This window comes from Passer montanus, unplaced genomic scaffold (genome assembly GCF_014805655.1).
Source record: "Passer montanus isolate IOZ18808 unplaced genomic scaffold, ASM1480565v1 scaffold26, whole genome shotgun sequence".
Taxonomy (NCBI): Eukaryota; Metazoa; Chordata; class Aves; order Passeriformes; family Passeridae; genus Passer; species Passer montanus.
The window spans coordinates 6,082,340-6,094,746 of record NW_024367261.1 but is presented as its reverse complement, the minus strand read 5'-3'; the positions used below and the strand labels follow the sequence as shown (position 1 = coordinate 6,094,746).

Sequence of the window (12,407 nt, the reverse complement as noted above, 5' to 3'; positions counted from 1 at the left end):
TCATCCAGAAGATGGATGTAGAGAGGCAGAAGCTCAGTAAATCCACACACACCAATACTCTGGATAAGGGAGCTCCTCAGGTGCCTTCAGTTCTGTCCTGCCACCCTGAGGGTATCACCATATGCACACTCTCAATCTCTCTACACATTGTGCCAGTGCTTCTGCCTGTGCTTTAATTCATTCCTGCACCCTTTCATTCACCAGTTGCATCTCCTGAACTGATGGACAACAGGACCATCACAGCTCCCTTAATTCCCAGGCAGCAGCTCAGGACAAAGTAGCACATGCATGTGTCTCCTGAGAATAAAGAACCAGGATACAAAACTCACAAGGGGAGTCAGAGGTAACGAGCATGCAATCAGTGCTGAAGGGCACTCTGCACACTCTATGACTTTTTTTAATGCCTACCTTTTACAGCTTTTGTAAATTAACACACTTAGCAGGCTGGTGGGAATCTGGGCCATGCGTAACAAAAAAACCAAGGTACTCAAATGTTTAAAACAAGCAAGTATAAGTTTCAACTTTTAGGAGGTATTAGAGTTGTAATTAATTTTGTTTTGGTAATTAAAATATGTCCATGTATACGATGTAATAAATCTAATGTTTTATTCAGTAAATATAATTATTCCATTAACTACTATTCATATTACTTTACATTCGGTTTTAAGACCCAAATTAGCTAATCTCTGTGGATACTGCAAAATTTGATTATTAAGTCTGACTTTATTAACACAGACAAAAAAAGAGAAACTTTTCAAAAGAGCTAAAAACCCCAGAGGTATTCAAAATAATTATAACAGTGGTTTGTTTTGTTAAGGACAAAGTAGTTCTAATTCTTATTAAGTTTTCCCTTTATGACAGAAGACCAACTTTTTTTATTCAAAAATGAGTGATTAGTACTGTGAGGACAGAAAGAAATGTATCCTCAACTGAAATTCTACTCAAATTTCTACTTTGTTACTTTAAATATTTAGATGCAATGTATCCCCAACACCTTCCAATCTGGTGCAACTGTGGGCTTCTCCTGAAAGAAGAGCTTCTCCTTCCCCCTCACCTCTCTCTTCCTTAGCTTCCTCTCCACCAGACCTGGTAACAGTGCAACCACAAAGACAGTCCCACTGACTGATCTGACAGAAGATTTAGTCAGTCTTCTGCCAATCTCCAAAAAAGAAAAAACATTCTCATCAGACCAGTTTGCTGGACTTGCCCCAGCAACAGAGGAAGTATATGAATTGGCACAGGAAAGTAACAGAAATCCCCTTCTTCCTATGGGAATGGCAATTGTACTAGACAGCATCATATCCAGCCACATGCTCAGGGCATAGTTTTAAGCTAAAACTGATCTAAATTCATCTTATTCCCCAAAAAGAAAGAGGGTCCCGACTTCTATTTGTGCCAAAATAGCACTGGTGTAGGCATGTGATCTGCAAGGTCCAGGCACTCAGCAGAGCCTTCAGCAACAAAAAACCTGATCCCTTTCCAGCTGCTCCGTGTCTATTATCCACTTAACCATGTGGCTAATGAATGCTACAAGTAGCATAAAAGAGAGCAGCAACACTTGGTGAGCGGCCAGGAGGAGGACAGAGACAGAAGCACAGACTGAAGGTATTTCTATGCAGTGTTGAGGACAAGGGCGATTCCTCCAAGGGCCCAGAGTAAAGTAAGGAAGGAGAGGAGCTCCACCTCGTGAGGCCAACAGGCACCAACCAGCACATTTGTTCTTTGTAATCCTTGCACAGTCCCTTGTGACGGATAAATGGTCAGGCACATGAGAAACTCTCTTGTGTTTGAGTAGATTCTACAGTTTTCACATCCTTCCACTCTCCAGTATTGTTCATTTTCTTCTGACAGTTTAATGAATGACAGAGTGATCCAGATAAAGCAGCACGACTTTTGCAATAAATAAATAAATAGTAGCTCTCTTCCCAGCCCACTACTATTTTAAATAAATAAACAAACCAAATAATTTCACTTAAGCTGTTTTTTTTTTTCCTTTCTTCCCATCTTCATCTCATTGTACACTGAAGGGATCTGGAAATCTACTGCCAAATAAACATGCAATAACTCTACGTGCAACATTTGCCCCCTTCACCCCTCTCCGCATCAGCTATAAACATAGATTATTTTTTTCAACTACCTACAGATTTGCTTTTAAAATATCCTGAAACACTTGAGTTCTTTTTCAAATGTATCTGAAAATGTCAACTGGCACAAAAAATATAGACAAATTTCCATATTATACTATATTTGCCAGAATAAAATGCAACACAGAAAGCAAAATGGGCCAGTATGCAGCTCTGCAGTGACAACAAAATGAAAGCAAGAAAAAAATCTGCATTCTAAAAAACAAGTTTTAAAAGTCCCAATATGCTGTAAGGCTGAAACATTTCATTTCGGTGAGCAAAATACAGAACAGAAATAGTTGCAAGTCTATGATGATGACTTATTAACCCTTTACAGAAGAATCCCAAGCACAAAAACCAGGTATTCTCAGAAGAATGCAGAAACCAACACCTAGTAGTAATTCCAAAGAAGCTGCTTCCAATTCATCTGAACTGTTTCAATTCGCTTTCATGACTGTTTCTCTGAGGTCAAAGCAGATCCCATGCCAATCTGATCCCATGATCTGTTTCACTAGTCAAAAGGGAGTATTTGGTTTGGGAAGCTTCAGGAATGTTTAAGGAGGCATATTTTGGAGTTTTTTGCAGGTTACTACCAGGAAAATTCCAGATTATTTGGTCTAGATTACAGGAGAAGAAAGGAATGTGTAACTACATATAGGTTATAAAGAAGCTCAATATGCATTACTACACACTAAGTTTGAAAAGCAGTCAGTGTTCCCAGCCAGAACCACATAAACGAGAAAGATTCCACATGTTCATCCAAATCAAGCTGTACAGAATATAACCATAACTCCAGAGAAGGAAGCTAGCCTTATCCCACCACTAACTGCATTCAAAATTTCCTCTTGCACAGTTACTCCAGGTCTCTTCCACAGTTTCACTGTGTGAGGACCTTTGGAATCAGGAATGTCCACATGAGAAGCAGACTTTCATACTGCTTGAAAAGTGTGGAAAGATATTCAAGAATATATTCAAGAATTACATTAATTAAAAAAAAGGACTCTTACAGCTTATATACACGAAGAAATTACTCAGAATTAATTAGGGTATGAATATATAGTACAAATTCAAACAGTCAACAACTACTTCCACATGCAATGAGCTGAACACTCCAGTATAATGAACATTATAATTCAGTATAATTTATATGGAACAAGAATATTCGGTAACACCCAAAACTGGAGTCAGTGTGGAGCAATGAGTGTTTTGTATGTTCTGCCTTTTCCCCCAGCAAATTCCCTTGGAAGAAGCATTTTCAGTATCAGTAAAGTACAAATTTAAACAAAATAAAAACAAAACAACCAACAAACAAACCACCAAAACCCCCTCACTGTACAGTTTAACTTAACAGAGATTTCCAGAAGAGAGCACATTCCTATTTCACTGTTTGTAGACAGATCATTTACAGATATATTCTTGCTACTGACACAAGTCCTGCCAAAACCTGAAGATCTCAGGGAACACTGAAGATGTTACCCCTTTCTGCTGCCTGGCCCACTTTCTGCAAAAGATGGCCTTTGCTGCAGCACAATAAGCAATCTGTCTGTGCCTTGTGCCTCCCCAGTTCACAGTCCCCTGAATTTGGTTTTTCTGAACATAAGTTTGTGCTGTGTACCATCAGTGAACCACCCTGGCTGCTCAACAAGTATCCACATTGTTCCGCTGCTCTCTGTCCAGCAGAGTGAGGAGAGGAGCAGAACAGGAACCAGACATAGTAAACTCTGCAATCACCATACCACAGCTTAGAAGGGTTTATTAGCCAGAACTTTCGGGAAGATTAATTTGAAAAAGCTATTAAAATGTATTAGTTAAACCATAACTGAAGTTTAAAAGTAACTGTAAAATGCTCTTGCTTAATTTACTTAAAAAATACATTCAACTTAATTTACTTTAGAATTCACAAATAAAAGTCACTTCCAAAAAAAGAACCCATAACAGATTTGAATGTGATTTAATTGATAAACTTTTGAAGTTAGCTCAAATTAAAAATAAAGAATGTTCATGTAGTAATTTAGAATATTTTTCCTGAAGGCTCCCATGTATGCAAGCTGAGAGACTGCTATTCATTTTTTCTGAGACAGAAAATGCAGTGAAGACAGAGGGCTGTGTTTGGAACTGGGCAAGAAGGTAGCTATGAAGAAGTGTGAAGTGAAAGCATTTCAAGTAAGTATTTTTGTACGGCACTTGCAAAAATGACAAAAATTGCTCTGTTGCCTAGCTCATTTTTCAGCTGAATTACTTAACCAGATGGTAAGCCAAGATATGTGACCTTCTGTGCCAAGTAAGGTCACATATCTGGGTTTTGGGGTTTTTTAAAATAAAGTTTAAAAGTAAAAAATACTCTAAAAAGATGAGGTTTTTTGAAAACTAAAGGTGAATGCATTTTCTAAAGGATAATTGCTTAGTCAATGAAACACACCAAAGATATATAATCTAACAACACTCAGACTTCTAAGAAAATACATATATGATATCACCCCTGTATTATTGACCATTCTGATGTGTACTGCAGGCCAAATTCTACCTTGCCAAGTCACCTCTTAAACACACCAGAAAAAAAAAAAAGATACATATATATGCACATTTTAAATAAGAAATAGCCAGAACATAAAATTCTTACTCTGATAAGAGCCATGGCATTTGTTTTTAATAAGCCTTAAGTTCTGTAGTTAATGCTAGATCCTGCTTCACCGTTCATCATCTGCATTCCCTCACAGCAAAGCCTGCTGCAGATTAGATGGCGGCTTAAATTTACAAATTGAACTGACATTTACAAGTCAGAAGTGACACACAGAAACTCTGCAACTGAATCACCCAGTCTGGGTACACTCCCAGCTAAGTTCAGTAATAGGATACATCAGATTGCCATGGACAAAAAGACTATTTTCACAGTTAAACATCCAGGACTGTTAAAACACTGGAAAGATTTTACAAGGCTTTAGGACCTGACAGATCTTATAGCAAATTTTAAGGAAAATTAAGCAAATTGTTAGTGTTTTGGACATGTTCATTTTAAACCCCAAAATAGGAAGTGTTATAGAACAATCAGACCTAATAATACTAGGTAGTACTATCTTATATAAAGCTTTAAAACCTGTTACAGAGATGTCAGCTCTGTTACACTATTAAGGTCTGCAATCCTGCACACAGCTGTAGAAACCTTGAGTATGTGAATAATCCATCTTTATATGGTGAGCAAATCAGGAAACCACTCTCATAGGTATTTAAAACATTGGGGTTTCAGGACCTGTTTCTGAGAGGCAGACTTCTTCCAACACATCAGTCAGAGTGTTTGGGTTACAAAGCTCACATGTGACCAAGGATCTTGTAATCAATGCTGCAATCCACCACCAAAAAGTCTAATTCTCATGAGTACTAAAAGCTGCTTTACATAGCAGGTCTTAAGTATTTCCCTTAAGGCCTAACTAAGCATCCAAGGAAGCCTCATCACACCAAAAGCAGCAGCAAGTGTAGTAGGTATTTATTAATTTGTACTAATTTACAGCAGTTTAAGAGCACAGCAGTACAAGCCTCACCAAACATAACAACCAGTATGCAAGTCTTTCAAAACAGCATAAAGCAGCTAAGAGTAAACTAGAAACAGACACCAAATTTTTAAAATACTTTTTCAATTTTTTATTTTGAAAGTAATTAAACCCTCAATGAGAAATGGCCAAGCTAAAACTGTCAGATTATACAGTTGTGTTTATATAACACTAGTCTCTTTCTCCAGCTACATTTCAAATGGGAAAAGCATACAACTTTTCTTTAAAATCAAAACCAGCCAAAGTATTTTCCCATAAGCTTTCCAGGAAAGTCAGCCTCTGGACTAAAACCAAACATAAAACTTTCAGCGGGAAAGGAGAATATTTCATTAAATTGTGAATACTCAAAGACAACATTCAGACATAAAACGATGGAGAAAATTTTTACGTAACTTTCCACTTAGCAGCTACTACAGACTACCACCTATTATAACAAGAACATAACATAATAATTTATTTCAAAAAACTCAACTGAATTCAAGGCACAGGCATTGTATTGTGTGCTCTCTACCTCTGTCTGAGTTTTGTACATTAATCTTCAGCATCAGGATCAAAAAGCATGAGAATATGTTCTACTCCACAAAGCTACTTTTGTCCACATGACTATGCATGTTTTGTTCCAAAAAGCAGTAGATAATTTCACAGAATCACAGGATTTTGATAAGTTTGATGGTTTTCATTTTTCCAGTATTAAAGACTTTTAGCTAATTTATAAAGTAATTACTTGGAAAAGCTGAGATATTTATTTTGAAATATGTATCACCTTCCTCTAAACAGAAGAAATAATAAAAATACCTGCAAAAACAAAGGTTTTATAAGAAGATAAAGTCTGAAGTGTCTTGTAAAATTATTTATATAAAAACTATAGGGTAAAATTTGAAACACTCCAGAAACTTTTGCAGAAAATTAACAAACCCAAGGTCTATTTTACCAATTCTTAAAACTTTTAATATTATTATAATGCACCTATCTGTGGATATTGGATCATTAATGACATTTAAGTGAAACATCTATTCTACATAATGTTCTAAATCATGCACCATCTTAACCAACATAAATACCAGTTTTGAACTTAATTCTGCATTTGAAGATTTACCTTAAAACCTGCTCACAATGCACATAAAATACAGGGACATCAGACTGGTAAAGCATACTTTACCCTCACTAACACCTCTTTACCCTAAAATAGGGCACCTACAGTAACAGATGTTTGGTTGCTTTGAGCTGGAATGCTGCAAAGCTCAAACAGCCAAAGCTCTAAAGTCACCCTCAAAAACTGAAGAAAATAATCATGTTACAGTTTTCATGCCAGCAAAGCATGCATCATGAAACACATACACATTCACACACACAGAAAATAATACTTGGAAGAAAAAAGTCATCAGCTTATATCCAGTATGTGTTCGGGTTTCTGTCCCAAATCCCAGCTGCCTTCCATGGATGGCAACCCAGTACTTCATCCTAACACACCAAGCTGTAGAGCACAGTGAGGCTGCTGCTTCATAGGCAGCAAAACCCCAAAGGAGACAGAATGGGCATCAGAACCATTTCCAGATGAACTGTTCCTGTTAGCAATTAAAGGTCTTCTGGGACTGTACAGTTTGATCAGCTTACGGTTCTACCGACTTTCAGGAAAGATGTTGTAAATTTCCATTTTCTTTTTCCACTGCCCACACACTATGGATGGAAATCAGCAGACTTGGAGCCTATTTCCAGTTCTGCTATTAAATAATATTCATACTATGTTAATCCTCATTTTACTAAGACATAAAAAGAATAAAACCCAACTAACAAAAAAAAAGAAAAAAGAAAAAAAACCAAAAAAAAACAAACAAAAAAAACCCAAGGAATAAACCACTGACTTTACCTGAGCAGCTAGTCCAAATTTGGTGTTTTGGAGCTGGTTTCACTTAGAGACACCAACTGCCAAACTCCAACTAGTTTAAGAATTTTCCTTAGCTAGTCTGTGCATTTTCTGGAAAAGCTTAACTAACTACCCATGGATGCCTGTGGGTAGCAAGGTGATGTTATTCCTGGAAAGTGTATTTGTAATGTCCACATTTCAGAAGTGGCATCTTCAGGCAATTCAGTACTCAAATTCTGCCTTCTGTGACAGCCTTGCAATAATTTTGACTTGCACAGGGATTGCTGTGACCGAAGTATTTTACAAAGCAATCTAATTTTTAAAATTTCATCAAGTAAAGTAGTGGATTGATATCATCTGCAAAATAAACAGGATACTAAAGTACTGATTTCCATGTATATAAAGAGGATAATAAAGTACTGATTCCCATCTAAGTGGATACTCTTCTGTTTGGGTATTTTGACTAGAAAGGCTTAGCCCAAATTTACAGGCATGACTTAAAATACAATGTACAATTCCATTAAAATAATGGAATGTACAAGTCCATTTTGAGAACTTACACAGCTTACATTCACTGGGCATCACACAATGTTTCATTTTTTGCATGAGCTTCAGAATATCCCTGTTAGAGCATGGTGCTAACAGCACCAAGGTTGTGAGCTCAGTGCCCATATGGGCCATTCACCTAACAACTAGACTTGATGATCCTTGTGGGTCCCTTCCAACTCAGAATATTCTGTGAATCTGTAAATTTTTTACTCCATGTTATACCTACAAAGCCCAGCTACAGAAACCTTCATAATTTGTCTTTGATGACACAGGAGGTAACTATCAGATTCATGCACATAGGACTTGCAACTTGTCTTCTACTTCCATACTGAAAACGCCTTTCCACTTTTCCAAAGATGAAGAATTAAGCGATATTTGCTAGAACATATTTAAATTTTGAGCAAATGTTTTCTAAAATCCCTCAACACATGTAAATACACTACTTTACACTAGGAAGACTTCAGAACGCATCTGTTATCATCATGTGAAAAGGACTGAAATACCAAAAAGTCTGTTTAAAGGAACAATAAAATTTACAACTGCATGCTTCTCTTCTGTACAGGAAAAAACATACAAACAAACCAAAAAAAAACCACCCAAAAAAAACTGAGCAGCCATTCAAGATCAATGAATTTAAGTGAGTGTCTTCCTCCACAAAGAATGGCTGTTGTCCTAGGGGTAAAATTTGGGAGAAGTTAAATTCTGCAGAACTGGCTCCAGCTTTTGCATAGCAGCATCTCCAATCACTCCTACTCCAGCATCTTCATTTCTCTATACCATACCAAAAGCAATGTGTTTCCTTGAATTTCCCTACTGCTTGTTACAAGCAAAATTACCCACCTCATGTTTTAACATGGGGGAATTTTCTCTTACCTATTATAATTCCTGCAAGTAAGATTGCTTTATCTGGTAATTACCAAGGTGCAGTCTTTATTTTAAGCTCTGGTAAGAAAGAAATTTTTATCACCATGTCCACAGCTGCTAGTCAGGAATTATTATTTTCACGGCTTTCAGACCTTGCCACATCATTTGAATGCACGATACAATGGCACATTTCAGAATGATGAGCTTCTTCAGCCAGTATATCCACTAGAAAGAATGGTGATTGATTCAGTCCTCTCAGCCTAAATGCACTCTCCCTTTTTATGTTTTTTCATAACCATTACTGCATATGGATACCTCTTGGAATTATATAACGTATGCATGTCAGTGCAAATCTATCATGCTGCAAACTCAAAACATACCAAGAAAAGTTTACTTGGAAAAATGATGAATGAAAAGGCAACAGGGTGGAGAAATATAGTGACAGAAACTGCAATTACAAACTTCTAACCTTTGTACAATGTTTAGATTAGGCTGCAGCTGCGCAAAAACTTCAGAATGTTTAATTTTCCCCTTCATGTAACAAGCAGTTGAGTCTCACATACAAAATTAGGTATTAAACCACGTTTTCTCCAGAATGAGGATACTGCTATCAAAAGTGATATTTCAGGTAAGTGTTATAAAAATTGTTTTCACTTAGAAGTATTGTGACAACATTTAAATAATATTGACAATCCATTTCCATTCATTCATACTTGAGTATCAAATTTCTGTATAATAAATGATTTGCCTTTACATACTTTAGTAATTTAAAATATGTCTTTCTAGGTCCTTATACTGAAATTTATCTAAATTCCCCCTTAAATATGCATTAACACAGAACAAGAACAAACCAAGACCTGACTTACGAAACAGTAAATCTTCTGTCCTGTGTTAAACCCCTGCAGCGCTCTACAGCTCTCCTGCAACTTTCCTTGGTGTCCTAGGCCATGGTGGAGCCCACCTCACACTAAGAGGAAGCCAGATGCAGAAACCAGTGAAGCCTCTGAAGTTCAGCCACCAGAAAGAAAAATATGAGCTTCCTATATTTAAACTGCCTCTCTTTCAGAATGTCATTGCTGGAATTCTTGTAACACTTTAAAAGCCTTTCTCATCTCAACTTTGCAAGTTTATTTATGTGTGTACACATAAAATAGTTTCCCTAAAGCCTTTAGTTCTGGCATATCAGAATGTTCACTAAAAAGTCACCAGGACTGAAAGCTCATAGTTTTTAGCCATACAAAACAGCACTGCAGTTTCTTGTCTCTTTACTAAAAGTGTATTTCTAATTCTGCAAGTCCTAGTAAAGAGGGGAATCAATTAAACTGTGCAATATCCTGTAGTAAAAACTTCAACATGAGCTGGCAAAGTAAAAAAATATGACAGAAGCTATTGAACAAATTCAGGCTCCAGTTACAGTCAGGTAAATCTGTGGTGGCAGCTCTAAAACAAATAAAGTTACCATGGTGTAAAGTCTGAAATAGCTGGGAACACAACTTGGCCACCTGGCATTTACTTACTTCACTAAACCTAAAGCCCTGCAAGGGTCAAACAATGAATAACTACATAGTTTGTGAGAAGAAATGCGTAGAACCCCAGGACACAGAGGTGAAATGAGGATAAATGCTTTGCTTCCATACTGAACTTTATGGCTTTTGCTACTCTAAGCCAGGCCATGGATATTGTTTTAATATGCTATGAGTATTTTCAGTGTAAAATTACATTTGTTTAAAAATAAGGTATGATTCATACAGAATTCACATGGAATTTTAAAGTAGATTGAATATTACAGCCAGATGTATAAACCTTTAAACAACTTCAGATGGGATTTCTTTTCCCATATAATAAATGTAATTGTTTCAACTATGGACTAGGAACACTCGGATACTTTAATATTTGTTTCTGCATCTAGTTTCTGTATTTCATAGTAAACACCAATAGCCTGAACCTAGAAAGTGTGAAGATTAATCAGAGCAGTAGTCTCTTCAAGGCTAAGAAGCTTTTGTAGATTTGCACTTGCACCTTACATGTAGCAAAGCACACCTAAAGAAAAGGTATGTGAAAAACAACTTAAACAACCGTCAAAATTGCAAAGAGTACAGGCTTAAATGAATGTTATTTAAAATACAAATGAAACCTCAATTAGGCTTCAGAAGATTACTTGTAAGAATGAAAAATGAAACCCCCACTAAATGCCATTATCCCATTATGTTAACCCCGGAGCATACTTGCATTCCGAATCTTCCAGTCGAGAGGAGCCACACGCAAACCCCAAAGCAAACTTCAGTTAAACTTTAGAAGTTCACCTCTTTGGCATACGATAACGCAATTAACACACATGCCTCGAGCCAGCAATCACCTCCTCTTCACCTGAAAGGCGGGGCTGGAGAAGCTTCGGGAGCAGAAGGGAAGGGGCTCGGCTCGCTTCGCCGCGCTGGCAGGTGCCGGTGGGCGCCTATCCGGGGAAGAGCGAGGCTCCGGCGCTGGGAGCGCAGCGCCTCCCGCTGCCGGGTCCCGCCGCCCGCTGCCGCTCCCTGCCTTTGCCTGGCCGCGGGTTTCTCCTGCGTGCGGGGCGGGCGGCACTCGGGGGCCGGTATCCGCGGGAAGGCGGCCGGAGAGCTGCTGCGAGCCCCGGGCCGCGCTCGGCTCCTGCCGCCCTGGCAGCTCCTCTGCCGCGTCGCGCATCTGCCTCCCGGCCCGGGGACCGGCGGTGCTCCGGCCGCCGAGGCCGCTGCCGGTGGCGGCCCCGGGCGTGCGGCTGCAGGCGGTGCTGCCGCCGCCGCCTCCCACAAAGGACGAATTCATTTTCCACGTCCCGAGCGCGGCGGCGGAAAGGCTCGGTGCCGGGTGGGTCCCACCGCTACCGGGCGGCTGCGGGGGGAGCACCTCGCTCGGGAAAGAAAAGCCTCTTGTCTTCTGGACAGCGTCGAATTATATCGTGTCAGGGAGACAAGTTATTACCAAGATCACCTTAAATTATTAGAAAGCCACAGTGTTTTCTTTTTTCTCATCTTTGGTTCTTTGGTGTTTTTGTGTTGTTGTTTTGGTTTTTTTTAATAGAGGTTGCCAATACCTACATACAATGCTTGTGGAAAACCACCAGTTTCACTTTGTCGTACAACTTGATGGTCTAAGTGTAAACTCCTTCTAGTGCAAAGTAGTAATAGACCCATCAGTGTTTTCCATTTACAGTAAATTGCAAATGAATTGTACAAATACCTATGGACTTGCCAAGTAGAAATTTACAGACTCAAACCTTTAAGGCATAAATGAATGGACAGTGTTTCTTTTTCCAAAGTGTGGGTTACATAATATTTGCATAGCTTGCTGGCACATCCACACACTATTCATTGCAACGCTCTCCCAAGGTAGCAGGAGGCTGGTAACTGAGTGAGCATTCACTGTGGGTCAGATTCTGTCCTTGCCGTGCTTTGCTCTGGAAACCATCCTGTGAACACAGCTCCA

At 38.6% G+C, this 12,407-nt stretch overlaps 1 protein-coding gene across 1 annotated transcript in view; it reads right to left on the bottom strand.

Annotated features, from left to right (window-relative positions):
• RNF144B (ring finger protein 144B) overlaps positions 1-11,232 on the bottom strand; it is an 85,946-nt gene extending 74,714 nt beyond the window's left edge. The window contains exon 1 of the mRNA XM_039712050.1: positions 11,171-11,232. The gene's annotated coding sequence lies outside the window, so the exon portion shown is untranslated. The remainder of the gene's footprint in view (positions 1-11,170) is intronic.
• Between the last annotated feature and the right edge of the window lie 1,175 nt (positions 11,233-12,407).